This window comes from Calliphora vicina, chromosome 3 (assembly GCF_958450345.1).
Source record: "Calliphora vicina chromosome 3, idCalVici1.1, whole genome shotgun sequence".
Classification (NCBI taxonomy): Eukaryota; Metazoa; Arthropoda; class Insecta; order Diptera; family Calliphoridae; genus Calliphora; species Calliphora vicina.
In genome coordinates this window covers 119,980,149-120,008,141 of record NC_088782.1, presented here as the reverse complement: position 1 = coordinate 120,008,141, position 27,993 = coordinate 119,980,149, and the positions used below count along the sequence as shown (strand labels likewise).

Sequence of the window (27,993 nt, the reverse complement as noted above, 5' to 3'; positions counted from 1 at the left end):
AAGCCAGCAACAAACATAAACATTAATTTAAATTAAAGCAACAGCTAAAAAAGATACAAAATCTTTAAAACAAGCAACATCACCAAACATTAAAAATAAAAACTAAAGGAATTTAAAATGTCATTACTCTGCTTTATATTTGAGCATAACTGTATTAATAAAACTGCTATTAATTGCTGCCCAATTAAACCTGCACAGAAAATTTGAAATTCAATAAAATTCCAAAAAAAAATTCGAAAGTATTTCAAAATTTTGAAATTCGAAATCTCAAATTTTAAGAAAATTTAAGAAAATAAATATAATTTTCTTTTTTTAAGAATCCTTATCATTCAGAGATTATTTTGGCGCATTCAAAAAATTTTCGAACTTAAATTCGAATTTTCGAACATGACCAAAATTTCATATATTCCTAAAATGTTTTCTATAAACTGAAATACAATACAAAATACAATAAAAATTCATTAAAATTTTAAAAATATTTTCAAAATTTCAAAGTTTGAAATTCGAAAATATGGGAAATTATAAAAAAATCTTACTAAAACTCTTTTTTTAAGAATCCTTATGCTCTAGAGATTATTTTGCAATGTTTAAAAAAAATTTCGAACTTAAGTTCGAATTTTCGAACATGACCAAAATTTCACATATTCTAAAAATATTTCATATATTCTGAAACCAAATTGAAAATACTTTAAAAATTAATGAAAATTTTGAAATTTTTTTCAAAATTTCTAAAATCGAAATTCGAAAATATAGGAAAATATAGAAAAATTAAACCAAAATTATTTTATTTATGATCCTTAGGCCTTAGAGATTATTTTGCCATGTTTAAAAAATTTTCGAACTTAAGTTCGAATTTTCGAACTAAAATAAAACTAAATATTTTCTGAAAAACTGAAATAGAATTAAAAATACAATAAAAATTCATTAAAATTTTGAAAATATTTTCAAAATTTCTAAATTTGAAATTCGAAAATGTGGGAAAATATAAAAAAAATCTTACTAAAACTATTTTTTTAAGAATCCTTATGCTCTATAGATTATTTTGCAATGTTTAAAAAATTTTCGAACTTAAGTTCGAATTTTCGAACATGACCAAAATTTCATATATTTCTAAAATGTTTTCTATAAACTGAAATAGAATTAAAAATACAATAAAAATTCATTAAAATTTTAAAAATATTTTCAAAATTTCAAAGTTTGAAATTCGAAAATATGGGAAATTATAAAAAAATCTTACTAAAACTCTTTTTTTAAGAATCCTTATGCTCTAGAGATTATTTTGGCATGTTTAAAAAATTTTCGAACTTAAGTTCGAATTTTCGAACATGACCAAAATTTCATATATTTCTAAAATGTTTTCTATAAACTGAAATAGAATTAAAAATACAATAAAAATTCATTAAAATTTTCAAAATATTTTCAAAATTTCTAAGTTTGAAATTCGAAAATGTGGGAAAATATAAAAAAAATCTTACTAAAACTATTTTTTTAAGAATCCTTATGCTCTATAGATTATTTTGCAATGTTTAAAAAATTTTCGAACTTAAGTTCGAATTTTCGAACATGACCAAAATTTCATATATTTCTAAAATGTTTTCTATAAACTGAAATAGAATTAAAAATACAATAAAAATTCATTAAAATTTTAAAAATATTTTCAAAATTTCAAAGTTTGGGAAATTATAAAAAAATCTTACTAAAACTCTTTTTTTAAGAATCCTTATGCTCTAGAGTTTATTTTGCAATGTTTAAAAAATTTTCGAACTTAAGTTCGAATTTTGAACTTTATTAAAATTTCAATATTCTTAAAATATTTCATAAATTCTGTCATATATTTAAAAATGCCTTGTTAAGTCCTAAAAATTGCGAGATTTTTTTAAAAATTTTTGAGTTCGAAATTAAAAACTTCAGGAATTTAATTTATTTATTTTAAAAATGTTCTATTAATTGACCTTAACTGTTTCCAAATATTTCCTTAGTTTGTTGTTGTGCATTTTCTTTTTCTGTTTTTACTGTTGTTGTTTTCATTCCATCTTAAAAATATGCCTTCTTTAGTTGGTTGGTTGGCTGGTGTTTGGGTTGTTGCTGGTTGCTGTGACTGCCTGCCGCTGTGTTATATTACATTTCATATGAAATAAGAACGTAAATTAAAAGATATATATCTGTATTTAATGTTGTTGTTGTTGCTGTTACTATATTTGCTGTTCTTGTTGTTCCACATCTTGTTGAACTGTGTGTCTAACTGATTGCTGTTGAAATACTCTGGGTATATTATGGATGTACAATGTAGCTGCTGCTTAACAAGGAACATTTTATTTGTGAAAAGGGGCAGCAGGCAACCTTCTGCAACAACCAAAGAATATTACAGCAACAACAACACCCAATAGACAGAACCGAACGAACACACAGCCAGCGTCAAAACAAATATTATTGTTAAAAGAGGGAAAAGAGGCAAAAACATTTTAAAAGGCAATACGTAGATACAATGATACACATAAACATGGATATTTTGAAACACCGTAGACTAGTTAAACGGCCAAAAAGAACAAAAAAACTTCAAAATTCGATTTTTTTTTTTCAAAATAATGTTGGTTTTTTGCAAAAACTTATATCAAATCTGAAACTACTTTGAAAATGCAATAAAATGTTTAAAAAATATTGAAATTTTTTTCAAAATTTCTAATTTCGAAATTCAAAACTTTAGAAAATGAGTTCCAAAAAAATTTCAAAATATGTTTTTATGAATCCTTAAGTTCTAGAGAATTTTTTGGTAGCTTTAAAAATTTTTCGAACTTAAGTTCGAAATTTCGAATTCAAGTTCGAATTTTCGAATATGTCTAAAAAACTTGAAATTCGGAAACTAGAATAAAAATACAAAAAATTCCAAATCAAATTTTCAAAATATTTTGAATTTTTCCAATTTCGAAATTCAAAACTTAAAGAAAATAAATTCCAAAAAATTTCAAAATATGTTTTTATGAAACCTTAAAAACTACAGAATTTTTTGGTGTTTTTAAAATTTTTTCGAACTTAAGTTCGAATTTTCGAACATAGTGAAAAAACCCTATATTCGAAACTACTTTGAAAATTCAATAAAATGATGATAAAATTTTAAAATATTTTTCAAAATTTCCAATTTCGAAATTCAAAACTTAAAGAAAAAAATGCCAAAAAATTTCAAAATATGTTTTTATGAATCCTTAAAATATAGAGAATTTTTTGGTGTTTTTAAAAATTTTTCGAACTTAAGTTCGAAAAAAGGAAAATTACCGTTCTTTGAGGTCTCAGTGTAGCTGGTTCCCTCACAAATCAAATATTTCAGCCATATAAACAGACGCAGACGTCGGAGTTAAGTTTTTTTTTATATTGTATCGAAACATAATTAATTTCTGTTTGTTTTTTAAACGTGGCGGCAGGCAATAATGCCTTGATCATGTATACAAAAATGTTTTATAATGTTTTTAAAATTTCAATTTTTTTCCAATGTTTTTCATGTTTGCTGTTGTTCTCGAGTTGGTGTTTTTTTTTTTTTTGGGGAAAAATCAACATGCAAGTTTGATTTGTGTTGTTCTTTTGCAATATTCATTACTTTGTTGTTTTTTTTTGTAGGAATTAAATGGAGAAAGAGATTTGTGAGTCGAGAGGGGAATATATTCAAGGAAACAATAAATTTTGGTGTTGTCAAAAGCTCATAAATTAAACATTTTGTTGCAAATAATTAATGCTATTTAAAAGAAAAACAATTTTTTTTTTGGGTTTTTAAGAAAACTTTTTTTGGTGTTGTATAAAAATTTGCACCGAATTTGTTTTGAAATCTTAAAATATTTCAATGACATTTTCATTTAAACAGTTTAAGCTTTCATATAAGCTTAAATAAGCTTAGATTGCTTAGATCTTTGAATAATTTTCAAAGCTTTGAAATAAGCTGTAAAATATCACAATTCAATTCATTATAAATCATAAACTATACAATATTTTTCATTATATAACAATTCAAATGAAAGTTTTAACAGTTTATTTTAAATTTCAGTAAAAAAAAACCTTTTTCAATAATCAATAAAATTATGAAAAACTTTAAAAATACCAAACAATAGGATATTGAAATGAAACCTATAAATAATGTTGGTTAAAACAAAATTTGTTTATGAAAAAAACCATGTAATATTAATGAAATATTTTAAAATGTTTTATTATTAAGGCAAACAAACATGATAGATGATAAAAGAAACATTAATATTAATTAATACACCACATGTGTTAAATCATAATTCCCTGAATTATTACCCAGTTTTAAAATTCCCCTCTCTATCTCTATCTCTCTCTTCCTCTCTTTCCCTAAGTTTCCTTCAATAAAACTGTTATTTTGAAAACAATAAATTGTCAACCTTTTACATACAACAACAACAACAAAAAAGCGTATAAAATTAATGAGTTTATTTCATAAAAATACCTTTTTTTTCTCCCATCTAAATTTAAAGAAATTCAAAGAATTCCCATTTGAAAACACCCCAGACAAATAGATGTTTGTGAAGAGAGCAGCTACAAACTAAAGCAATAATTTATTTATTTTTTGTTCAAATGTGTCTTGTCTCTAAATAAACAACAACCTGTTTAAAATCTTCATGTCTCAAAATAATATTCAGTCAACCCGAAAAATATATAAAACACAATAAAATAAATATTTTAACAAACATAAATGACTAATTAAGCACCCGCAGATGGTTTTCAAATTAATTTACACATAATTTATGGCTTTTTGTTGTTTAAACAGACGCAACAATAACAAAAAAAACACAAAATAAATTCAACAAAAGTAATAAATAAGAAATGTTAAACTAAATTCTTAAGAAATCTAAGACTTATTTGAAATGTTCAAAAAAGGAAGTATTTGGCGGTTAAAAAACAACTTATGCCAAAACTCTAACTGAAACCTAAATAAAATAAAAAATGTTAAAATTTTCAAACATGAACAAAAACCTACATTAAATATATCCTCAAAACTTATTTAAATTTGAAATTTTTTTCGAAAATTTTCAAAATCGAAATTAAAAAAAAAAAAATTTCTTAAAATATTAAATGAAAATTGAATTAGCAAAAAAAAAATCAAAACAAAATTTTGAATTTTTTTCAAAATTTCCAAAATTGAAATTCAAAATTGTATGAAAATGACCTATAAAAAATTTATTTACATTTTTAATGAACCTACAAGATCTGGAAAACATTTTGGTGCAACTAAAAAAAATTTCGAAATCAAGTTTGAATTTTCGAACTCAAATTCGAAATTTCGAACATGAGCCAAAACCCAGAAATTCTAAAACTACATTGAAATTACAATAAATTGGGTAAAAAAATTTAATTTTTTTTTTCAACATTTCCATATTCGAAATTCGAAAATACAAGAAAATAACCTATAATTGCTTTAATTAAAATTTTTTTAGTATCAGCATGATATAAACAATATTTTGGTAGGTTTCAAATTTTTTCGAACTTAAGTTCGAATTTTCGAACATGACCAAAACAGTTTATATTCTACAATAACATTTAAAATTTAATATTAACTTAACTAAAAATTTAAAAGACAAACAAATTGCAAACAAATTTTGAAATTTTTTCAAAATTTCTAACTTCGAAAATTCAAAAATACCAGAAATTGTGCTAAGAAAAAATTTATTTTCATTGCTTTAGTAACTACAGGTCTCAGAGAATATTTTGCAGGCTCTAAAATTTTTTCGAACTTAAGTTCGAATTTTCGAACATTAGCCAAAACCTTGAAATTTTTAAACTACCTTCGAAATACAATAAAATTTTAATAGAATTTTGAAAATTTTTCAAAATTTCTAACTTCGAAAATTCAAAAATACCAGAAATTGTGCTAAGAAAAAATTTATTTTCATTTCTTTAGTAACTACAGGTCTCAGAGAATTTTTTGCAGGCTCTAAAATTTTTTCGAACTTAAGTTCGAATTTTCGAACATTAGCCAAAACCTAGAAATTCTCAAACTACTTTCAAAATACTATAAAATTTTAATAGAATTTTGAAAATTTTTCAAAATTTCTAACTTCGAAAATTCAAAAATACCAGAAAATGTGCTAAGAAAAAATTTATTTTCCTTTCTTTAGTAACTATAGGTTTCAGAGAATTTTTTGCAGGCTCTAAAATTTTTTCGAACTTAAGTTCGAATTTTCGAACATAAGCCAAAACCTTGAAATTCTGAAACTATCTTTAAATACAATAAAATTTTAATAGAATTTTGAAAATTTTTCAAAATTTCTAACTTCGAAAATTCAAAAATACCAGAAATTGTGCTAAGAAAAAATTTATTTTCCTTTCTTTAGTAACTACAGGTCTCAGAGAATTTTTTGCAGGCTCTAAAATTTTTTCGAACTTAAGTTCGAATTTTCGAACATTAGCCAAAACCTAGAAATTTTTAAACTACCTTTAAAATACAATAACATTTTAATAGAATTTTGAAATTTTTTCAAAATTTCTAACTTCGAAAATTCAAAAATACCAGAAAATGTGCTAAGAAAAAATTTATTTTCCTTTCTTTAGTAACTACAGGTCTCAGAGAATTTTTTGCAGGCTCTAAAATTTTTTCGAACTTAAGTTCGAATTTTCGAACATTAGCCAAAACCTTGAAATTCTGAAACTACTTTCAAAATACAATAAAATTTTAATAGAATTTTTGAAATTTTTTCAAAATTTCTATCTTCGAAAATTCAAAAATACCAGAAATTGTGCTAAGAAAAAATTTATTTTCATTTCTTTAGTAACTATAGGTTTCAGAGAATTTTTTGCAGGCTCTAAAATTTTTTCGAACTTAAGTTCGAATTTTCGAACATTAGCCAAAACCTTGAAATTGTGAAACTACCTTCGAAATACAATAAAATTTTAATAAAATTTTTAATTTTTTCCAAAATTTCAAACTTCGAAAATTCAAAAATGCACGAAAATGTGAAATTACAAAATTTATTTTCATTTTTTAGTAACTACAGGTTCCAGAGAATTTTTTGCAGGCTCTAAATTTTTTTCGAACTTAAGTTCGAATTTTCGAACATTAGCCAAAACCTTGAAATTCTGAAACTACCTTCGAAATACAATAAAATTTTAATAGAATTTTTGAAATTTTTTCAAAATTTCTAACTTCGAAAATTAAAAAATGCACGAAAATGTGAAATTACAAAATTTATTTTCATTTTTTTAGTAACTACAGGTCTCAGAGAATTTTTTGAAACCCCTTTGAGCTTCGATTTCATCAAATCTTTTACTTAACAAAATTACCTCTTCCTTCCTCTTTTAGTATATTTTGTAGTTTTTAATTAATCGCAAATTAAAAAAAAAAAACAAAACTATATTGCATTTATCTGTATATTTATTTCAATTTTTCATCATGTTTTTGTCATAATGTTTTCTACTATACAACCCCCACACACAGTCAGTACCTACTTGTTTATTAAATTCTATGAGCGTAAAACGTTACACGGTCTATAAAATTGAAATGATAGAAGAAAATAAAAACAACACTACATCAAGAAATAAATCAAAAGTAAAAATGCCGCCTTAAATACTTAAATACAACAACAAAACATAATGAATATTACGACAACAACAACAACAACAAAATGAAGAAATCAAAATCAAAGGAAAATAATAACAAAACAGCAGCAAACAAACAGTTATTTTTCTTTGTGTTGTTGTTTACTTCTTATCTCTTTATTAGTTAGTTTGACTAACATTGACACCTACTCTTGTTCCCCCGGCTGCAGCAAAACTCTTTTCTACTCTCTGTACTGTAGGGTTAACTATAATGCGCCATCTAACCGTTAGTTAAATGTATGAGAGACAAACAATTTAAACCACCCACTCAAATGTTTTTTTGTTGTTTATTACATTTACATGACTTAACCTCTGAGTAATAATAAAAACCAGGGTCAGATTTGTTTGAGGGGGGGAGGTGAAAAACACAAAAAAGTTCTATTACAAAAACTGTATGATTAACAGTTATTTCCTTTTGTTGAAATGTCAGATAGAGGGAGAGAGAGAGAATGAGGAGCTGCCAGATTTTTTTTTCGTTGTAATTAATGTCCTGCCATATTTTTTTTTTTGGTTGTTTTTATAGCAGTCTTGATTTATGGCAAAGACAATGGCCTTCAAAGTAATTAAATAAGCCAAGAAAATAGTTTTTGTGAGAAATTAGGCTATTTATTTAATTGTTTATAAGGAAAGGGAAGTAAAATTAATGGTTTAAGAGAAAAATAAAGTAAAAAAAAAACACAAAATAAATTAGATTTTTTACAAAATCTTAAATAATATAAAAATAGGTCTTGCTAAAAAAAACTTTATTAAATTGTTTAAGTCAACTCTTAATCTCATAAGTCATGCAGTTAATCTGTAAGTATTAAAATTACTGGCAACATTATTAAATTGCAGACAAATGCGGCATAAATATTACCCAGCAATACTGCCTAGTGTTTAGCATCCACAACTTCTTGCTGTTTTTACTAGACACCAACAATTACAAAGAATATTTCACCGCCTTAAGTTTCTTCAGACACAAGAGATGAAAATCTTTATAAAACGGTACTTTTTTAGGGGGACTAATTGTAACTTGAGTTTGAGTTTTCGAAAATTACAAAAAAAAAAACATTTTCTATAAAATACAAAATATTTTATATTCAAAAATCAAAAAATTAAAAAAAAAATTTTCAAAATTTACAAGTTCGAAATTCAAGAACAATTTCAAATTGGAATTTTCCTTAAAAACTGCATTAAATAAAATTTAAATTTTTTTTTCAAAATTTCAAAAAACAAAATTCCAAAAAAGTTTCGAAAACGACAAAAAAATTTAATTTTCTTTATAATACATACAATATAATCTTAAATGAGAACAGAAAAAAACAAAAAATTCACAACAAAATTTTGAATTTTTCAAATTCAAAAATGTAAGAAAATTAAAAATGTGTTTTATTTTTTAAAAAACAGAAACTACATTAAAAGTATCCTTAAAACTAAATAAAATTTAATTTTTTTTTTCAAAATTCCAAAAATCTAATTCAAAAAATTTTTCTAATTTGAGTTTGAATTTTCGAAAAAGGCAAAAAATTAAATTTTCTTTAAAATGCAATAATCTTAAATAAGAATAGAAAAAATAAAAAATTCTACCAAAAGTTTTGAAATTTTTTTCAAATTCTTTTTCGATTTATAAAAAATCTATATCTATAAAAAAAATTAATTTTTTAAAAAACAGAAACTACATTAAAAATGCCCTCAAAACTAAATAAAATTTAATTTTTTGTTTTCAAAATTTCCAAAAACTTTTCGAATTTGAGTTTGAATTTTCGAAAATGATAAAAAAAATCATTTTTTTTATAATACAATATAATTGAGAATAGAAAAAAAAATAAAAAATTCTAATAAAAATTTATAATTTTCGAAATTCAAAAATGTATGAAAATTACCTTAGAAACATTTTTTTTTTAAAAACAAAAATTACATTATAAATATCCTCAAAACTAAATAAAATATAATTTTTTTTTAAAAATTTCAAAAAACGAAATTCTAAAAAAAATTTCAAAGCTGAGTTTACAAAATTACATTTTCTTTATAATGCAATATAATCTTAAATAAGAATAGAAAATAACAAAAAATTCGAAAAAAAAATTTTAATTTTTTTTTTCAAATTTTCAAAATTCGAAATTAAAAAATTATTTATTATTTTATTTTATAAAAAACAGAAACTACATTAAAAATGCATTCAAAACTAAATAAAATTTAATTTTTTCAAAAAACGAAATTCTAAAAAATTTTCAAACTTGAGTTTTTATTTTCTTTATAAATTAGAATAGAAAATAACAAACAAATTCTAAAAAAAAATGTTATTTTTTTTTTTGAAATTTTCAAAATTCGAAATTAAAAAATTATTTATTATTTTATTTTTAAAAAAACAGAAACTACATTAAAAATGCATTCAAAACTAAATAAAATTTAATTTTTTTTTTCAAAATTTCAAAAAATGAAATTCTAAAAAATTTTCAAACTTGAGTTTTCATTTTCTTTATAAATAAGAATAGAAAATAACAAAAAATTCGAAAAAAAAAAATTTAATTTTTTTTTGGAAATTAAAAAATTCGAAATTAAAAAATTATTTATTATTTTATTAAAAAAAAAAACAGAAACTACATTAAAAATGCTTTTAAAAAAATTTAATTTTTTTCAAAATTTCAAAAAACGAAATTCTAAAAAACTTTCAAACTTGAGTTTTCATTTTCTTTTTAATAGAAAATAAAAAAAAAATTCTAAAATTTTTTTTTATTTTTTTTGAAATTTTCAAAATTCGAAATTAAAAAATGTAAGAAAATTATCTATAAAGAATTTATTTTTTATTCGAACATGAGCCATACCCTTAAAAAATATAGACTACATTAAATGCCCTAAAAAATTAATAAAATTTAATGTTTTTTCAAAATTTCAAAAAAACAAAATTCCAAAAAAATTTCAAATTTGAGTTTGAATTTTTGAAAATGGCAAAAAATTTAATTTTCTTTAATAAAAATAGAAAAACCAAAAAAAAAATTATTTTGATTTTCAAATTTTCCAAAATCGAAATTCCAAAATGTAAGAAAATTAACTATAAAAAATGTATTTAATTTTTTAATGAAACTACAAGATTTTTGAAAAATAGAAACAACAATAAAAATGCACAAAAAAAAATTAATAAAATTTAATTTTTTTAAAAAAAATTTTCCAAATTGATTTTGAATTTTCAAAAATTAAATTTTCTTTAAAATACAATAGAAAAACCAAAAAATTCCAAAAAAAAAAATTTTTTCTAATTTTCCAAAATCGAAATTCAAAAATGTAAGAAAAAAATTAATTTTATTTTTTTAATGAACCTTGAAGATCAGTAGAACATTTTGGGTACATCTAAAAAAATTTCGAAATTATGTTTGAATTTTTAAACTCAAATTAGAAAATGAGCTAAAAGCTCTTAAATTCTAAAACTACATTGTTATTACAATAAATTCCTTAATTTTTTTATTTTTTTTTTTCAAAATTTCCATAATTGAAATTCGAAAATACTAGAAAATTTTCAATAATTGAATTAATTAAAATTTTTTTAGTATCATTGAGATATAGAGAACATTTTGGCAGTTTTAAAATTTTTTCGAACTTAAGTTCGAATTTTCGAACATGGCAAAAAATGTTTACATTCTGAAATTACATCTAAAATATAATTCAAAATTTAACTTTTCATAATATTTATTCAAAATCAAAGAAAATTCTGCAATTTCTGCCTTTCAAAATTGCAATTTAAACTTGGTTTATTTAGCCCCCAATTTCCTGATAAATTAAAAAAAAATTTTTCAACATTTATTTCAATTCAAACTTGCTGTTTGTACCTCCAATTTCCTGGCTATTTTTATGTAGTTTTTCCTACACAACTCTTTTAAACATTTTAACAATCTAATATATTTATGTTCGATAATAGAATTGCTTAATAAAGTCATATAAAATCTGTTTAATTTACTTCAACAATTAATCTCTTCTCACATATAACAAGTTAAATCTCTTTTAGCCTGCGCTCCATGAAAAATCCCTTTCTTATTTGTTGTTGTTCTTCTTGTTATTCTCTATGAAATGTAAACAAAACAAATGCTCCATCTTGATTTCTCATCATCACTTTAACATGGTGTTGTTGCTGTTGTTTATATTATTTTGCTTTTACCATTGCTATATGGTTGTTGTTGTTGTTGTTGTTGCAGTGTTTACATTTACACAGTTGCATGTGTTGACAAGCGAGTTGTATTTTTTTGGTACTAAATGTGTTTTAATGTACTAAATCTTAGGTTTTTTAGGTTATAAATTAAAAAATTAATTAAATTGTTTATTTTAAACAAAGTTCTAATAAAATTAAAGTTAAATATTTATTTATTAGCTTAAATGTTAATTAATTTCATTTTCTTTTATATATTAATTGACTTTGGCAAATATTTGTTTTAATCTAGAATTATTTTTTATAAATTTTATCTTTACAGCTCTTTTATTATTATATGATTGAAATTGGCAAATATTTAAGAAAGTAGATTTCTTGGGACAACAACATTTATAGTAAAAAAAAATAAAACTTAAATCAACACAATAAAAAATGGAAAAAATGGTAAGCATTGAAATAATATTCTAAAAAAACATATATATTAAAATGAGAAATAAGAAATGCCTTTAAAGAAACTGTTAATTTTTTTAGAAACCGTATAAGTCAACATTTTGTATTATTTATAGGTTAATTAAAACGGCGCCCAGTAATTGTTTTAAAAAAAAAATTCTGTTATTTTTTGTTTTAAATTGAAAGAAACAAGGAAAATATTTCTAAATTTTGAATATAATTCTTATTATAAATATAAAGCAATTGCTTTACAAACAATTATGCTTGGCATATTAATTAATTTAAAAAAAAAAAACACATTTTTCTTTATAAAAAAAACTGATAGCTTTTATGGTAAAACATTCATATTTTTTTTATTTATTTTTTTTTGAATTAAGTTAAACGTGTTGACACTTGTTAATAAAATTGTGTGTTTGAAATATTAATGGACAAAACGTTACCCAAAACCCCTTAAAAAGGTGGGGTTTTTAATGTACAACAAGTATTTAAAATACTATTAGAATTATGGTCAGCTGTAATAAAAATAAATGAAATATTGTTGAGCTAAACAAATTCTTTGCTTGCTAAGTTCTTGCACAGAGTTTGGTTTGAAGGTAAAATGGGCGTTTTAACAGCAAATCAAAGACTCTATAATTTTTGAGTACATACATACTTTTTTTTTAACTGATGCCGATCTTTTTTTATATTTTTGCTGATTGTCTGTTTTATATTCTTTTTCTTTGTATGATGAAATTCCCTAACAAAATGCATTTAAGGTGCTGGTTAAGGCAAAAAAAAATATTGGTTAGGGGAACAGGTCAATCAAGTCTTAAGAGAGAAAATTTTTAGCATTTCTAAAAAATTTAATTTTCAAAATTTTTTATTGAAATTTGAGACTAAATTAAAAAAATATTTATGAAATAATTTCTTTAATTTTAGCTTTATTAAAACCCTAATGCCAAGAACTATTAAAAACAAAAGAAAACTTTTGGAAATTTGAAATTTTTAAAAAATTTAATTTTCAAAATTTTTCATTAAAGTTTAAAACTTAATAAAAAAAGTATATATGAAATAATTTACTTTATTTTTGTTTTATTAAGACCATAATGCTAAGAACTATTGAAAACAAAAGAAACATGTTGAGATTTTTTTATTTCAATTAAATATTTGAAACTTTTAAAAAATTAAATTTTCAAAATTTTTAAATAAAGTTTAAAACTCAATTAAAAAAATATATAAGATATAATTTCTTTAATTTTAGCTTCATTAAAACCCTAATGCCAAGAACTATTGAAAACAAAAGAAAAATTTGGAAAATTTGAAATTTTTAAAAAATTTAATTTTCAAAATTTTTTATTAAAGTTTAAAACTTAATAAAAAAAGTATATATGAAATGATTTACTTTATTTTTGTTTTATTAAGACCATAATGCTAAGAACTATTGAAAACAAAAGAAATATAATGCGATTTTTTTATTTCAATTCAAATTTTGAAACTTTTAAAAAATTTAATTTTCAAAATTTTTAAATAAAGTTTAAAACTCAATTACAAAAATATATAAGAAATAATTTCTTTAATTTTAGCTTTATTAAAACCCTAATGCCAAGAACTATTGAAAACAAAAGACAAATTTTGGAAATTTGAAACTTTTAAAAAAATTTAATTTTCAAAATTTTTAATTAAAGTTTAAAACTTAATAAAAAAAAGTATATATGAAATAATTTACTTAATTTTTGCTTTATTAAGACCATAATGCTAAGAACTATTGAAAACAAAAGAAATATAATGCGATTTTTTTATTTCAATTAAAATTTTTAGGATTTTTAAAAAATATAAATTTTCAAAATTTTTAAATAAAGTTTAAAACTCAATTAAAAAAGTATATATGAAATAATTTATTTCATTTTAGCTTAATTAAAACCATAATACTAAGATCTATTGAAAATAAAAGAAAAATTTTTTTATTTAAATTAAAATTTTGAAAATTAAAAAAAAAAAATTTTAACTTAAAAATTTTGAACTTTTTCCCTTAGCTAATAATTCCTTAGTAGTTAGTACTTTTCAACAGCCACATGCTGCAATATCAGTATTTTTTTTAGTATGTAATTTTGTGATTTATAAAAAAAAAAAAAAAATAAGAAAAAAAAATGTTGTTATTTTAGTAAGCAGCATGTGTTTTGTATGCATTTTAGTTGTTTGATATGATTTTAGCTGGCAGCCAAATGTGGGCACCAACATTTGATGCCTTTTATTCCAATATATGAAAACACAAAGTACACGTTGAAGTTATCATCGCCATGCAGCATCAGCATCATGAAGTTAGTTTGAACAACTAGGTTTTTTTCATGTAGAAAATCATGTGTATCAGTTGCCTTTTTAACGAGTGGTTATAAACTTATTTATAAAGAGTTTTTTGTCTCAGTGCACATTTTACTGTACAGTAATTTTACACAGAGTTGTTCAGGGAAGTACTAGTAGTAGTGCAGTAGTTTTAAGTTGTTTTGGTTTTGTTGTTGTTTTATTACAGACGAAAAAACAAAACTAAAATTAAGGCCTGCCAAGTAATTTACGTTTTTCACCCATCATCAGCAATCAATGAACTTGTTTAAAAACAAAATACATACAAATCGAATGTGTGGTTATTTTGTTCTTTGTAACGAAATGTTTATTTTTAAAATTTAATTCCAGTACTTTTAAAGCATGCAAATATGTATGTATTATTTTCCCTGTTGCTTTTCATTTCAAATTTTAGTTTTTTATTAAAATCTGTTTTTTTACTATTCTATAATTCACCAGACAAATAATTATTTTACTACCCTATAGACCATGTTGTTCATTTTCAGTTTTTAGTCCCCATAAAAAAATATTATAACCCTGTTTTAGTACTTTTTTTTACAAGCCTACAAATAAAACACTCATTTTGTCTAGTAAATGAGAGTGTGAGTGCGTTTGTTGTCGTTATTGTTGTTTCTCGTCACTTGGTGTAAGTGACATGTTAGTTGTTAATAACATTAAACAATCGTAAAATAGTCAGGTTATAAATAAAAAAAAAACAACAGCAACATACAACTAAAACAACACAAAAATTACATAAAAAACATGTTTAAACAAAATATTACGGCTCTAAAATACATTTTATTGTAATAGAAGTTAGACAGACAGACAGAAAGCCATCTTTTAAATGGCAGTAATTTAAATGGCAGCATTTAGCAACAACAACAGCAACATGTTGTTTAAAGGAAGGGAGCGAGAGAAAGAGAGAGGTAAACAAAAAAACGGTGAAAACAAAACAATGTTGCCAATTGTAAACATTTTGCAGACCATTAAAGCTAAATTAAAAGGAAAAATACAAGAAATACAAGAAAATTACTAAATTATGAAATAAGATCAACAAATTTTTAAACATAATTTAATAATTTTGAAAATTTTATAAAAAAATCGAAAAAAATTTGAAAAAAATTTCAAAATTTATTAAAACTTTTGAAAATTATGAAACATTTTAAAAATTGTTTAAACAAAATTTAATATTTTAGAAAATTTTATAAAAAAAATTAAATAAAATCTGAACATTTTTTAAAAAAATTTCAAAATTTGAATAAAAAAAATTTAAAAAATAAAAAAAACTTACAAAATTATAAAATAAATCAAAAAAAATTTTAAAAAATTTAATAATTTACATAAATTTATAAAGTAATTAAAAAAAATCTGACAAATTTTGAAAAAATTTTCAAAATTTCAAATCCAGGAAATTTTTTTGAAAAAATTAAATAAAATCTGAAAATTTTTAAAAAATAATTCAAAACTTCTTAAAATTTTAATAGGAAAAAATTAAGAAAATTACAAAATTATGAAATAAATCAAGGATCTATTAAACTAAATTTAATTTTTTAGAAAATTTTATAAAAAAAAATCAGAAATTTACAATTAAAATTTTCAAAATTTCTTAAAATTAAAAAAAAAAAATATTTTAATTGAAACATATGAAAATTAAGAAATACAGGGAAATTATGAAACAGATCAACAAATTTTTAAACAGAATTTAATAATTTAGATATATTTATAAAGAAATTAAAAAAAATATGAAATTTTTTGAAAAAATTTTCAAAATTTCTTAAAATTTCAAGAAATACAAGAAAATTACAAAATTATGAAATTGATCTATTTCATAACAAAATTTTTAAAACAAAATTTTATAAAGAAATTAAAAAAAAAATCAGAAAATTTTTTAAAAAATTTCTTAAAATTTAAGAAATACAAGAAAATTACAAAATTATGAAATAATCAACGATCTTTTAAACAAAATTTAATAATTTTGAAAAGTTTATAAAAAAAATTAAAAAAAATCTGAAAAATTTAAAAAAAAAATTTCAAAATTTTAACAAAATATCAACAAAATTTTTTAAAAAATTTTCAAAATTTCTTCAAATTTTAATAGGAAAAATTTAAGAAATACAAAAAAATTATGAAATAAATCATGAATAAAATCAATAAATCTTTTAAACAAAATTTTTATAAAAAAAATTAAAAAAAATTTTCAACATTTATTAAAATTTTAACAAAATATCAACAATATTTGAATTGAAATTTATGAAAATTAAGAAACACATGAAAATTATGAAATATATCAATGAGTTTTTAAACTAAATTTAATAATTTTGAAAATTTTATAAAGAAATTAAAAAAAACTGAAAAATTTTGAAAAAAATTTCAAAACTGATTAAAATTTTAATAGGAAAAATTTAAGAAATACAAGAAAATAACAAAATTATGAAATAATCAAGGATCTTAAACAAAATTTAATAATTTTGAAAAGTTAATAAAAATATTTTAAAAATTTATTAAAATTTTAACAAAATATCAACAATATTTGAATTGAAATTTATGAAAATTAAGAAACACCTGAAAATTATGAAATATGTCAAAGATTTTTTAAACAAAATTTAATAATTTTGAAAATTTTATAAAAAAATTAAAAAAAAACTGAAAAATTTTGAAAAAAATTTTCAAAATTTATTAAAATTTTAATTGAAACTTCTGAAAATTAAATAAATTTTTGCAAGTTTTAAACCACTGTTTTCCCATAAAATTAAACAATTCATAGTTTTTTTGCTTTTTCTTTAAACATTTTATGTAAATTTCCATTTTATATATTTGTAAACTTCCTTGTTTTGTTAACGAGCCAAAGAAAATTTGTAATTCTAATAAGTATTTACTTACAACAAATTGTCTTTTGTTTTGTTTAAAACTGCCTATAGAAACACATGTGCCTCATGTAATAATGTCTTGTAACTAGACAATACAATAACTTATGCTTAAACCAACACAAAAATGACACATGTCTATCATTTGGCGAGATACTACAATGCTAAAAGCTAAACTACGAATTCCTAAAAATAAACAACTAAACAAAAACCCACAGTAAATGTACAAAACACATGTAAAAACTACACCAAAGGTTTGAAAAATGTTAATTTCAGAAAAAGGAAGAAGGAAACATCCGCTTAGCAAATAGAAATAAAAAACAGATGGGAGTTTGAGGAAAAAAAATCTAAGAAAATCTTTTAGATTTAAATTAAAAATAAAATTATTTACATAATAGTAATAAAGCAAATTAAATTTTCCTTAAATTTTGTAGAATTAAATAAAAAAAAAATTTTAAATTTTCAAGGCAATTTTAAAAAATATTATATAAAAATATTTAATTCAAATTTACTTTATTTAATAGCTTAAGACATCTACTTTCAAATAATGCCAAAAGCTTATGCTTTTCTTAATTTTGACTAATTTTATTAAGCATTGAAAATTTGCCTATAAAAATTTTAGATTTTCTAAAAGTTTAATGTTTGCTAGACTTTTAAAAATACTATGTATGATGGAAATTAATTAAAATTAGTTTTATTTAAAAGCTGCAATCATGACCTTTCAAATAATGCAAAATAATCTTGGCTTTTTTCAAGTTTCATTAAGAAAAAATAGTTTTGAAAATTTAGCTTTTTGGCGGTTTTTGAGTTTATGTTTGTTTAATGTTTGCAGATGTTTAAAAAATAATATATATAAATTTAATTAATTAAAATTAGTTTTATTTGAAAGCTGCAGTCATGATCTTTCAAATAATGAAGAATAATGTTGCCTTTTTAAAATTTTCTTTAAGAAAAAATAATTTTGAAAATTTAGCTTTTTTCAGGTTTTTGAGTTTCAAGTTGTTCAATGTTGGCTGATGTTTAAACAATAATATATACGAATTAAATTAATTAAAATTGGTTTTATTTGGAAGCTGATGTCTTGACCTTTCAAATATTGCAGAATAGTGTTGCCTTTTTTCAATTTTCTTTAAGAAAAAATAATTTTGAAAATTTAGCTTTTTTCAGTTTTTTGAGTTTCAGGTTGTTCAATATTTGCTGAGGTTAAAAAAATGTTATATATGAATTTAATTAACTAAAATTAGTTTCATTTGGAAGCTAATATCTTGACCTTTCAAATAATGCCAAATAGTTTTACCTTTTTTCAAATTTCTTTAACAAATGTTTGTTTTGAAAATTTAGAAAATTTTTGGTTTTTGAGTTTCAAGTTGTTCAATTTTGGCTAAGGTTAAAAACATATTATATATGAATTTAATTAATTAATATTGGTTTTATTTGAAAGCTGGTGTCTTGACCTTTCATATAATGCCAAATAGTGTTGCCTTTTTCCAAGTTTCCTTAAGATAATTCTTCAATGAATTTACTCCCCAGAGCTGCAAAAGCTTTTCATGTGATATAAAGTTTGTGGTTATATTAACAAATTATTTATAAAGAAAATTAATTTGAATTCTTTTTATTTAAAAGCTTATGGTCTAAACTTTTATTTAAAAACTAAAACTAATTACTTTTCTTATTAAAACAAATTTTGTTTAACATTTTGTGCAAATTTTTTTTCAGTGTTTTATAATTTCTTTATTTATTTATTGATTTTTTTTAATTGTATTATTTGTTTAATAAAATATATAAATTTATTGGCAATACCCTGTAGATAAATACGGTATTATTTGTTGATTTATTTTTGTATTTATTATTTCAAATACAATGGGTGGTCCTGTTAAGTTAGTATACAAGTTTATTGATTTATTTAGTCCATAAGGTTTTAGAAATTTTCACACTTTATTTGTTAATCATCATCATCTTCATGAGCAGCCAGCAGCATTATTTGTTTAAATATAAATATTTATAGACAATATATACCATAAAATCTAGTTTGATTTTGAATTGAACAATGTTTTATCATTTGAAAGCCAATCAGCTTCGTTTGTTTGGGTTTTCGGTGTAAATTAGGAAATAAATAAATTTATTTTGTTTATTGTTGTACAAACAACAAGAATTATTATAATAAATATTTAGAAAATTAGACAGACATTCATTGATGGGAAATTTATTAGACATTGATTTGAAAATTGAAATTGAAATGAATTTTTCAAAAATTAAAGGCCACACAGCAGTTTACTGGGGTATAGCGAGAGACAAGCAAATAATTAAATTTATTAAGCAATATTTAAGACTTCATTATGTCTGGCTGTTTTGCTTTAAATTTTGAAATATATTTCCGTTACAAGTGCCTTTAAACAAAAATTCAAAATAGTGTTCTGTATTTTTTTAATTTGTTTTTAGCTTTTCCTAATGTTTTTTCTATTTTTCATTTATTATTATTGTTTGTTCATGTGCTGGGGTTTTGAAAAGAGGAGCTGAGCTGTTTTGTTGGTGTCTGTTCGTTCGTTCAGTGAGTTAATGGCTTTTAATGGCATTTTTTTTCCAGATTTTTTTTTTGTGTGTGTAGCAGTCTGCATATGTGCGTTGCTGGCTGGCCACTTATGTATGTTCATTTTTCTAGTCCATGGCAAGGAAATCAATGTTTTTCTTTTTTTATTTTTTTTTGCTTTTTCATTTCTGTTAAAATAAATATTGATATTTATTTTACCAAAATAACAAAAACATACAATAACAACAACACTAAACGCTTTTAAGGGAAATTAAAATTCATTTAGAAAACAGTGAAAGGCAAAATAATAAAAAAATAAAGTAACAATTTCAAGGCAATATTAAACAAATATATATAAAATAATTTAAAAATAAATTTCATATTCTTAAAGTTTATGCTGTTAGCTATTAAATAAAAACAAAAAATTAACGGTTTTTGAATTAGTAACAATTTTGTTAACAATTTAAAAATATAAAATTTTTCAGTAGCAATTTTTTTTTTTTTTTTTCAATTTTGCTTTGAAATTAAAAAAAATATATATTAATTAAAATAAACAATTATTACTTATATTAAAAGCTCTTGTCATTAGCTATTAAATAAAAAAGAAAAATTTATGGTTTTAAAATTTGGAACGATTTTGTTAACAATTTAACAAAATTTAATTTTTCAGTAGCAAAATTTTTTTTTCAATTTTGTTTTAAAAATAAAAAAATATATATTAATTAAATTAATTATTACGTATATTAAAAGCTCTTGCCATTAACTATTAAATAAAACAGAAAACTTTACGGTTTTTAAATTAAAAACGATTTTGTTAAGAATTTAATAAAAAAAAAAATATGTAATATATTCATTAAAGAATAATGTTAAAGAAACTTGAAAAAAGGCACCACTATTTGGCATTATTTGAAAGATAAAGACTGCAGCTTCCAAATAAACCTAATTTTAATTAATTAAATTTACATATATTAACTTTTATACCTCAGCCAACATTGAACAAACAGAAACTCCAGAACCGCCAAAAAGCAAAATTTTCAAAACAAAATTTTTTTAATGAAACTTGAAAAAAGGCCACACTATTTGGCATTATTTGAAAGGTTAAGCCAGCAGCTTTTATATAAAACTAATTTTAATTAATTAAATTTATATATAGTATTTTTTAAACATCATCAAACATTGAGCAAACAGAAATTCCAAAACCTGCAAAAAGCTAAATTTTCAAAACAAATTTTTTTTAATGAAACTTGAAAAAAGGCCACGCTATTTGGCATTATTTGAAAGATAAAGACTGCAGCTTCCAAATGAAACTAATTTTAATTAATTAAATTTCTATATATTACTTTTTAAACATCATCAAACATTGAGCAAACAGAAACTCCAGAACCGCCAAAAAGCAAAATTTTCAAAACAAAAATTTTTTAATGAAAATTGAAAAAAGGCCACGATATTTGGCATTATTTGAAAGGTTAAGCCAGCAGCTTTTATATAAAACTAATTTTAATTAATTAAATTTATATATAGTATTTTTTAAACATCATCAAACATTGAGCAAACAGAAACTCAAAAACAGCAAAATAGAAAAATTTTCAAAACTAATTTTTTTGTATTTCTTGAAAGACCTTGACACCAGTTTTTCCCTTAAGAACGATTTTGGAAAGATTTGAAAAAAAAAAATTATTAGTATCAGAAAAAATTTCTTCAATTTTTCTTTCAAACTAATTTTTTTTTATTTTTTTTGTTTTGTTACCCACTGTTCTGTATAAAAAACTAATTTTCATAGAAACTACATTTTGTTTTGATTATTTCTAAATTAAATTTATTTAGTTATACATAAAATAGCCCAAAGAGCTCTTTAAATAAAAACTCTAGATTTTTTTTTCTAAAAATCAAAACAAATTTTATTAATTTAAAAACGAAATTTGTAAAAAATTTGATTAAAAAACAATTGACCTAAAAAGGCCACACTTAATACTAAATTAAAGTAAAGCTCTTGCTAGTCTCTTTCACTCACTCTCTCCCTCGCTCTGTTTGCATTTTTCTTGTTCTTATTGTAATGTAAACAAACATGAAAATAACGGTAACACCTAGCAATGTTGCCAATACTTGAAAAAAGGTTTATTAAATAAAAAACAGAGAACAAACTTATCTTATTTTAAAATTATCTTTATAACAAATAAATATTGTAGGAATTTAAAGCTAAAGGGAAATATACAAATTATTTTAATTTATTTATAAAATTTTTGTAATAAAACTCCTCCATAAACATAAATCGTTTTTGCTTATCATTTATTCGTGGTCAATAGTAAAATCAAAAGACTAAAACCGCTTGAAATGTTTTTAATGTTTCATAAAATCAAAATTATTTTTTTATTATTGATTTTCAAAAGGTCATTTCTATGGTTTATGATTTTATGGCTGCAACATGAAAGTGTTTTGTGATAAGAACTAGCATGCAACCCGCTACTTCGTTAGCGAAAAAATGTGGAAATAACAAAACAACTACGTAAATTATTTTAAAATGTTTATTATAGAAATTTTAATTATTGCGTAAAGTAAATACACCTTACAATTGTTTGTAGTTCATGATATTTTGAAGTATTAAAGCATCTCAAAACTGCTTGCGTAATTGAAAATTCATAATAATAATTGCAAATATTAATAGTAGATAGATAAAGATATACTAATTTAATAATGTGTGTGAAGTTAAGTTTCGAAAGTTATAACCCTAGACACAAACCAGTTGAGTTAACAGAGTTATGTTTAAAAGTTTACATGACACCGTTAAACATTGTAAATCAAGGAAAGTGTATTCAAAATGGAATAATAACCACACGGTTGAACCTAATGTACCACTAATGATTGAAACGGGAACTAATCTTCCGTTTTTTCCAAAAACTAAGTCAAATCATAAATGTCAAACATAGTTTTATACTTTTGCGGAATTTTTAAAATTTAATTATTATGGATGGACGAATCTAAATTCATGGAAAACGGGAGAAGATGGGCAGATGGAACTTGCTGGAATTTATAGCCAAGGTGTTTTTCTATCATAACCCATGGTCATAACCCTTAACGGTGCGAGTTTTGATAGAGAAATTAAAATTTTTCGGAAATTTAAATTTCTTGGGAGGATGATCTAAATTTCTTGGAAATGGGAGAAGATGGGCGGATGAATCTTGCTGGAATATTTAGGTAGGGTGTTGGTCTATCATGGTCCGTGGTCATAACCTTTAACAGTGCGAGTTCTGCTAGAGAAATTTAAATTTTTCGAAAATTTAAATTTCGAAATTTTAATTTTTAACAGTGCGAGTTCTGATATAGTAATTTAAATGTTTCGAAAATTTAAATTTTTTGGAGGATGAATATAAAATCCTGTATAACGGGAGAAGATGGGAAAATTAAATTTTTCGAAAATTAAAATGTTTTTGGAGGATGAATCTAAATTTCTTGGAAATGGGAGAAGATAGGTGGAATGAACTTGCTGGAATTTATAGATAAACTGTCCCACTATGATAATCTGTGGTCATAATATTTAACAGAGCGAGTTTTGATAATATTTTTTTAATTTTGACCAAAATCAAAATTTAATATACTTGGGAGGCTGAAACCGAATTCTAGGAAAACGGGAAAAGATGGGCGGTTTTTAAGTCTCATAGAAACTCACATTCTAACTTTTAGAATTTTCTATGTTTATGAAAATCAAAAATACTATTAAATAACTGTTAGTTCAAACGTCATTTCGGAAATGCTAAATCGCTTTTCAAGGTATCTCGTCTTCGATTCGTATGGTACCCAATTTGCCTTTTTTTTTGACAAATCCTGCTGCTTGCAAACGTTTTGCTTCTTGAGTATCTCCCTATGATATTGCAAGCTCATGTTGAGTTTGACAACAACATTCACGGATTAATGCCTCCAAATCTTGGTCTTCAAATTGTTTGGTTGTCCTGGGCCTTCCGTTTCAAAATCATCACTTCTGAACATGCACCATCTCTTGCACGTTGAAACCGATGGAACACGTTCACCATAAGCTTTGGTGATCTATGTGTACTTCTGCGGCACGTTTTTCAAATGAAAGAAGTAAAGCAAAACTTTCCACATATGACGCTTTGTTGGCACAAAATTCGACAAAAAAAACTTTGTTGTTTACACTTAATGTTCAATAACTAAGCGAGGATGAATGACAGATATATACCCTTTAGAGTGATATAAAAGTTATTAAAAATTAAAAAAGGGGTTCAAAAGATACGCCACCTATAGCAAATCCCACATTTTTAAGTCATATACCCAATAGTTGAAATCAAATTTCAGTAAAAATATTTTTTTAAACACACTTTCAACATATTTGGGGTATTCAAACGGTCTGATTGTCCTAATATATTATGATAGTTTAAACAAATTGTTGTTGTGTTTCAAAAAAAGTGTTATTTTATGACAAAACAATGAACATAGTTCAAAAAGTCTTATTAGTTTAGAACATTATTGTTTGAAACACAACAAAAATTGTTTAAACTATCATAATATATTAGGACATTATGACAATAAGGACATTATGACAATATGACCTAATAGCATATCATTTTTTAAAATTTTAAAAATTGTGGTGTGAATGTATGTACATATACATTTTATTTACACGATAAAAACGTAATAATTAATGAAGATTAATATATATATATGGAATATGAAATTAAAAAACTTACATTTCTAAGTAACGTAGAATTTTTTCTTTTAATTGAATTTATAAAATTTGAGCACTTATTATTACACAACTATTTTTTTCAAATGAGTTGACGGTTATATGTAAATAGTGTTGTCTATTCATCGAAATAAAAATATTTAAATAAATGTTTGTGTAAACGATTTTATTTAAGCGAAAATTTATTTGTTATTATCTAAAAAAAATTTTTTTTTATAAAGCGTGCAATTTGTATGAAGAATACTGGTAATAAGGTTTTAAACTTGAATTTTTTTCATACACAATTTGTTTAACGTTTGGAAGCGTAAGCAAGCAATTTGTATGAAGAATACTGGGAAAAAAGTTTAAAACTTATTTCCATAGAATTTTATTTTAACGTTTGTCGTTGCGTTTTATAAAATGAGGCCCTAAATTTGTTTTATAATCTTTTGATAAATTGAATATGAATAAGGTTTTAATCATAGAGACACATATTGCGTAAATTCTGTTTTTTTAAAATTATAAAAAGTTTCTAATACTACATTTGAGTGAGATATAAGTTGATTTTATAAACTTGATAAATAGAGTATAAATAATGATTTACTCATAGATACACATAGTGCTTTACATTTTAATTTTTTTAGGGTCTAATTTTATAAAACGAAACGACAAACGTTAAAATAAAATTCTATGGAAATAAGTTTTAAACTGTTTTCCCAGTATTCTTCATACAAATTGCTTACGCTTCCAAACGTTTTGTTTTATAAAATGAGGACCTTAATTTACTGAAATTGTTATTAAATTTTGCGAGAACAAAATTCTTATTTTAGCGAATAGGAATAAACACGTGATTTTTTTTTGAGAAATGCTTTAATGAATATATTTTTATGAATATTTTTTGTTTTGTTTCACATTTCAACAAAATAATTTGTTTTGTAGTTTTTTATCAAATAAAACTATAACATTTCAAATAGCATTAAACCAACTATATTTACAACACTGTTATTAATATTTTCCCTCATAAATTCCCATATACATTTCATATAACTGTATGTTGAATAAATTTTAAATTTATTGAATAAGGTTAAAATAATAATTTTTACAAAAAAGGTTAAGGTTTGTGTCTGTACTATTGGAATTTTCAACACCATTAGAATTCAACTAATGGTGAATAGGGTGAAAAACTATATATTTTAAAATAAAATTAGTATTCTAAACATGAAAATAAACATTCTGGTGTAGGCTAAGGGTTTAGACTACTGAACTGTAGCCGAACTACATCGGTTCGAATCTCAGTGGAGGCAAAACAATTTTATTGAAAAAAAAAATAAAACTACTTGAATAGAATAGTAGAAAAGAATTTCAAAAAAGTACCAATATAAGTGTACTGAAATTTGGCCCTTTTTACCCATTTGTATTTGACTTCCGAATAGCATGTTGTGGATTCTTTTTTGTGTGGTTGGAAGAATATTTTATCTTTTTTTTATTTTTAAATTGAATAAATAATATCAAATCTCCGTTTTTATCCCGTTTTTTGTCCCCTTTTTGTCCCCTGGAAGAAATAATTTTCAAAAAAGTACCTAGTAATACGTACTATTTGAAAATAATAGTTCATGGAATTGTTAGTGAGAAAATACATTTTGATAAAAAAGTACCAAAAAAGAAAACAATTTTGAGGCCTTAGGAATTCGAATTTCAAAAAAGTACCAAAAAGATTTCTAGTTTTTATTGATCTGAGCCAGATACATTCAATATAATATTTCTATGTTTATTTATGTAGGAGATATACATGTTAACAGAGGGTTCTACGGGGACTATTTTTACCCCATATGGCCACTTGAATTTTGAATTTCAAAAAAGTACCAAACACCTGTCGGCTCTTTTTTTGATTACAGGCGGACGCATTTAAAATATTATTTCTAAGTTTATTTGTTTTGGAGATATAGAGGTACAGGTTTTACCCGTTTTTGCCCCATTTGTCCCCCTTAACGACCGAATTTCCAAAAATCCCTTCTTAGTGGATCTACATATTGTAAAAGGAACCCATTACCCGAATTTCAAGTTTCTAGCTTTAGCGGTTTGGGCTGTACGATGATGAATGAATCAGTCAGTCAGTCAGTCAGTCAGTCAGTCACGTTACTCTTTTATATATATAGATTAAAATTAGAAAGATTTTGGGTTTCATTAAAAATTTAATTTTATGGTTTTTATGGGTAATAATAGTTATAAAATGTTTTTTGTAAGGGGAAATTTTAAAACAAAAAGGAAATAAAATTAAGTTTTAAAAAATTTAATAAAAAAAATTTTGAATTTTTTTCTTTTGTTAAAGTTTGTGGTCAAATAAAAAAAATTATATATTAATTGAATTATTTCAAATAATTTTATACTAAAAGCTTATGTCTTAAACTTTTATTTAAAATAGAAAAATCATACAGTTTTCATTTAAAACCAATTATATTTAAAAAACAATTTTTTAAAAAAGATTTTTATTTAACCCAAAGTTTAACCACAAATTTAAAAATATGTATAAACAGATTTAAAAAATATGGCTTTATTTTAGTAGCTCTTGACCTTAATTTTCATAAAATAAAGAATATTCATGCCTTTTTTAAATTTAAAACAAATTATATTTGAAAAATAAAAAAAAAATTAATTTTCCAAAAAATTTTAGTTAAGCTAAAGTTTGAGCAAAAATTAAAAAATATATTTATAAACAGATTTAAAAAATATGGCTTTATTTCGGTAGCTCGTGACCTTAATTTTCATAAAATAAAAAATAGTCATGCCTTTTTTAATTTAAAACAAATTATATTCGAAAAATAAAAAAAATAAAAAATCAAAAATTTTTTTCTTTAAGCTAAAGTTTAAGCAATAATTAAAAAATATATATATAAACAGATTTAAAAAATATGGCTGTATTTAAGTAGCACGTGACCTCTACTTTTATTTAAATAAAAAATAGTCCTGCCTTTTTTAAATTTAAAACTATTTTTTTTGAAAAAAAATTAAAAAAATATTTTTATGAAAAAAAATTAAAAAATTCGATATTAAAAGATTTTTTAAATATAATCTTATTTGATTAACTTATGTCTCAAATTTCTAAATAATATGAAAAATCAATGCATTTTCAATTTTTTTTTTCAAAATAAAACTGATTTTTTTTAATTTTTTGCCCAAAAATCCCTTTCGTTTCGTTTCATTACAAACCAACCACAAACTATAGCTACACATTTCTAATTTTATACTTTAAATCTCGTTTGACAATATTTTCTAACAATAATAACCCCAAATAAATGCCCTGTCATTCATTTAAAATCCCTTAATAACAACCCTGCAAAACAACCACTACTTTAGCTACTACTACTATTTACAACATTGTCCTTTTTTAGTTGACAACAGCAATAACAAAAACCCTGGGCAAAAAAAAGATTACAATTGTCAAATTATT

The 27,993-nt window shown here is 22.5% G+C and overlaps 1 protein-coding gene across 1 annotated transcript in view; it reads left to right on the top strand.

Annotated features, from left to right (window-relative positions):
• The window catches only part of fz2 (frizzled 2), a 312,996-nt gene that overhangs the window by 267,623 nt on the left and 17,380 nt on the right, over positions 1–27,993 (top strand). The window contains exon 10 of the mRNA XM_065502741.1: positions 12,036–12,157. The gene's annotated coding sequence lies outside the window, so the exon portion shown is untranslated. The remainder of the gene's footprint in view (positions 1–12,035; positions 12,158–27,993) is intronic.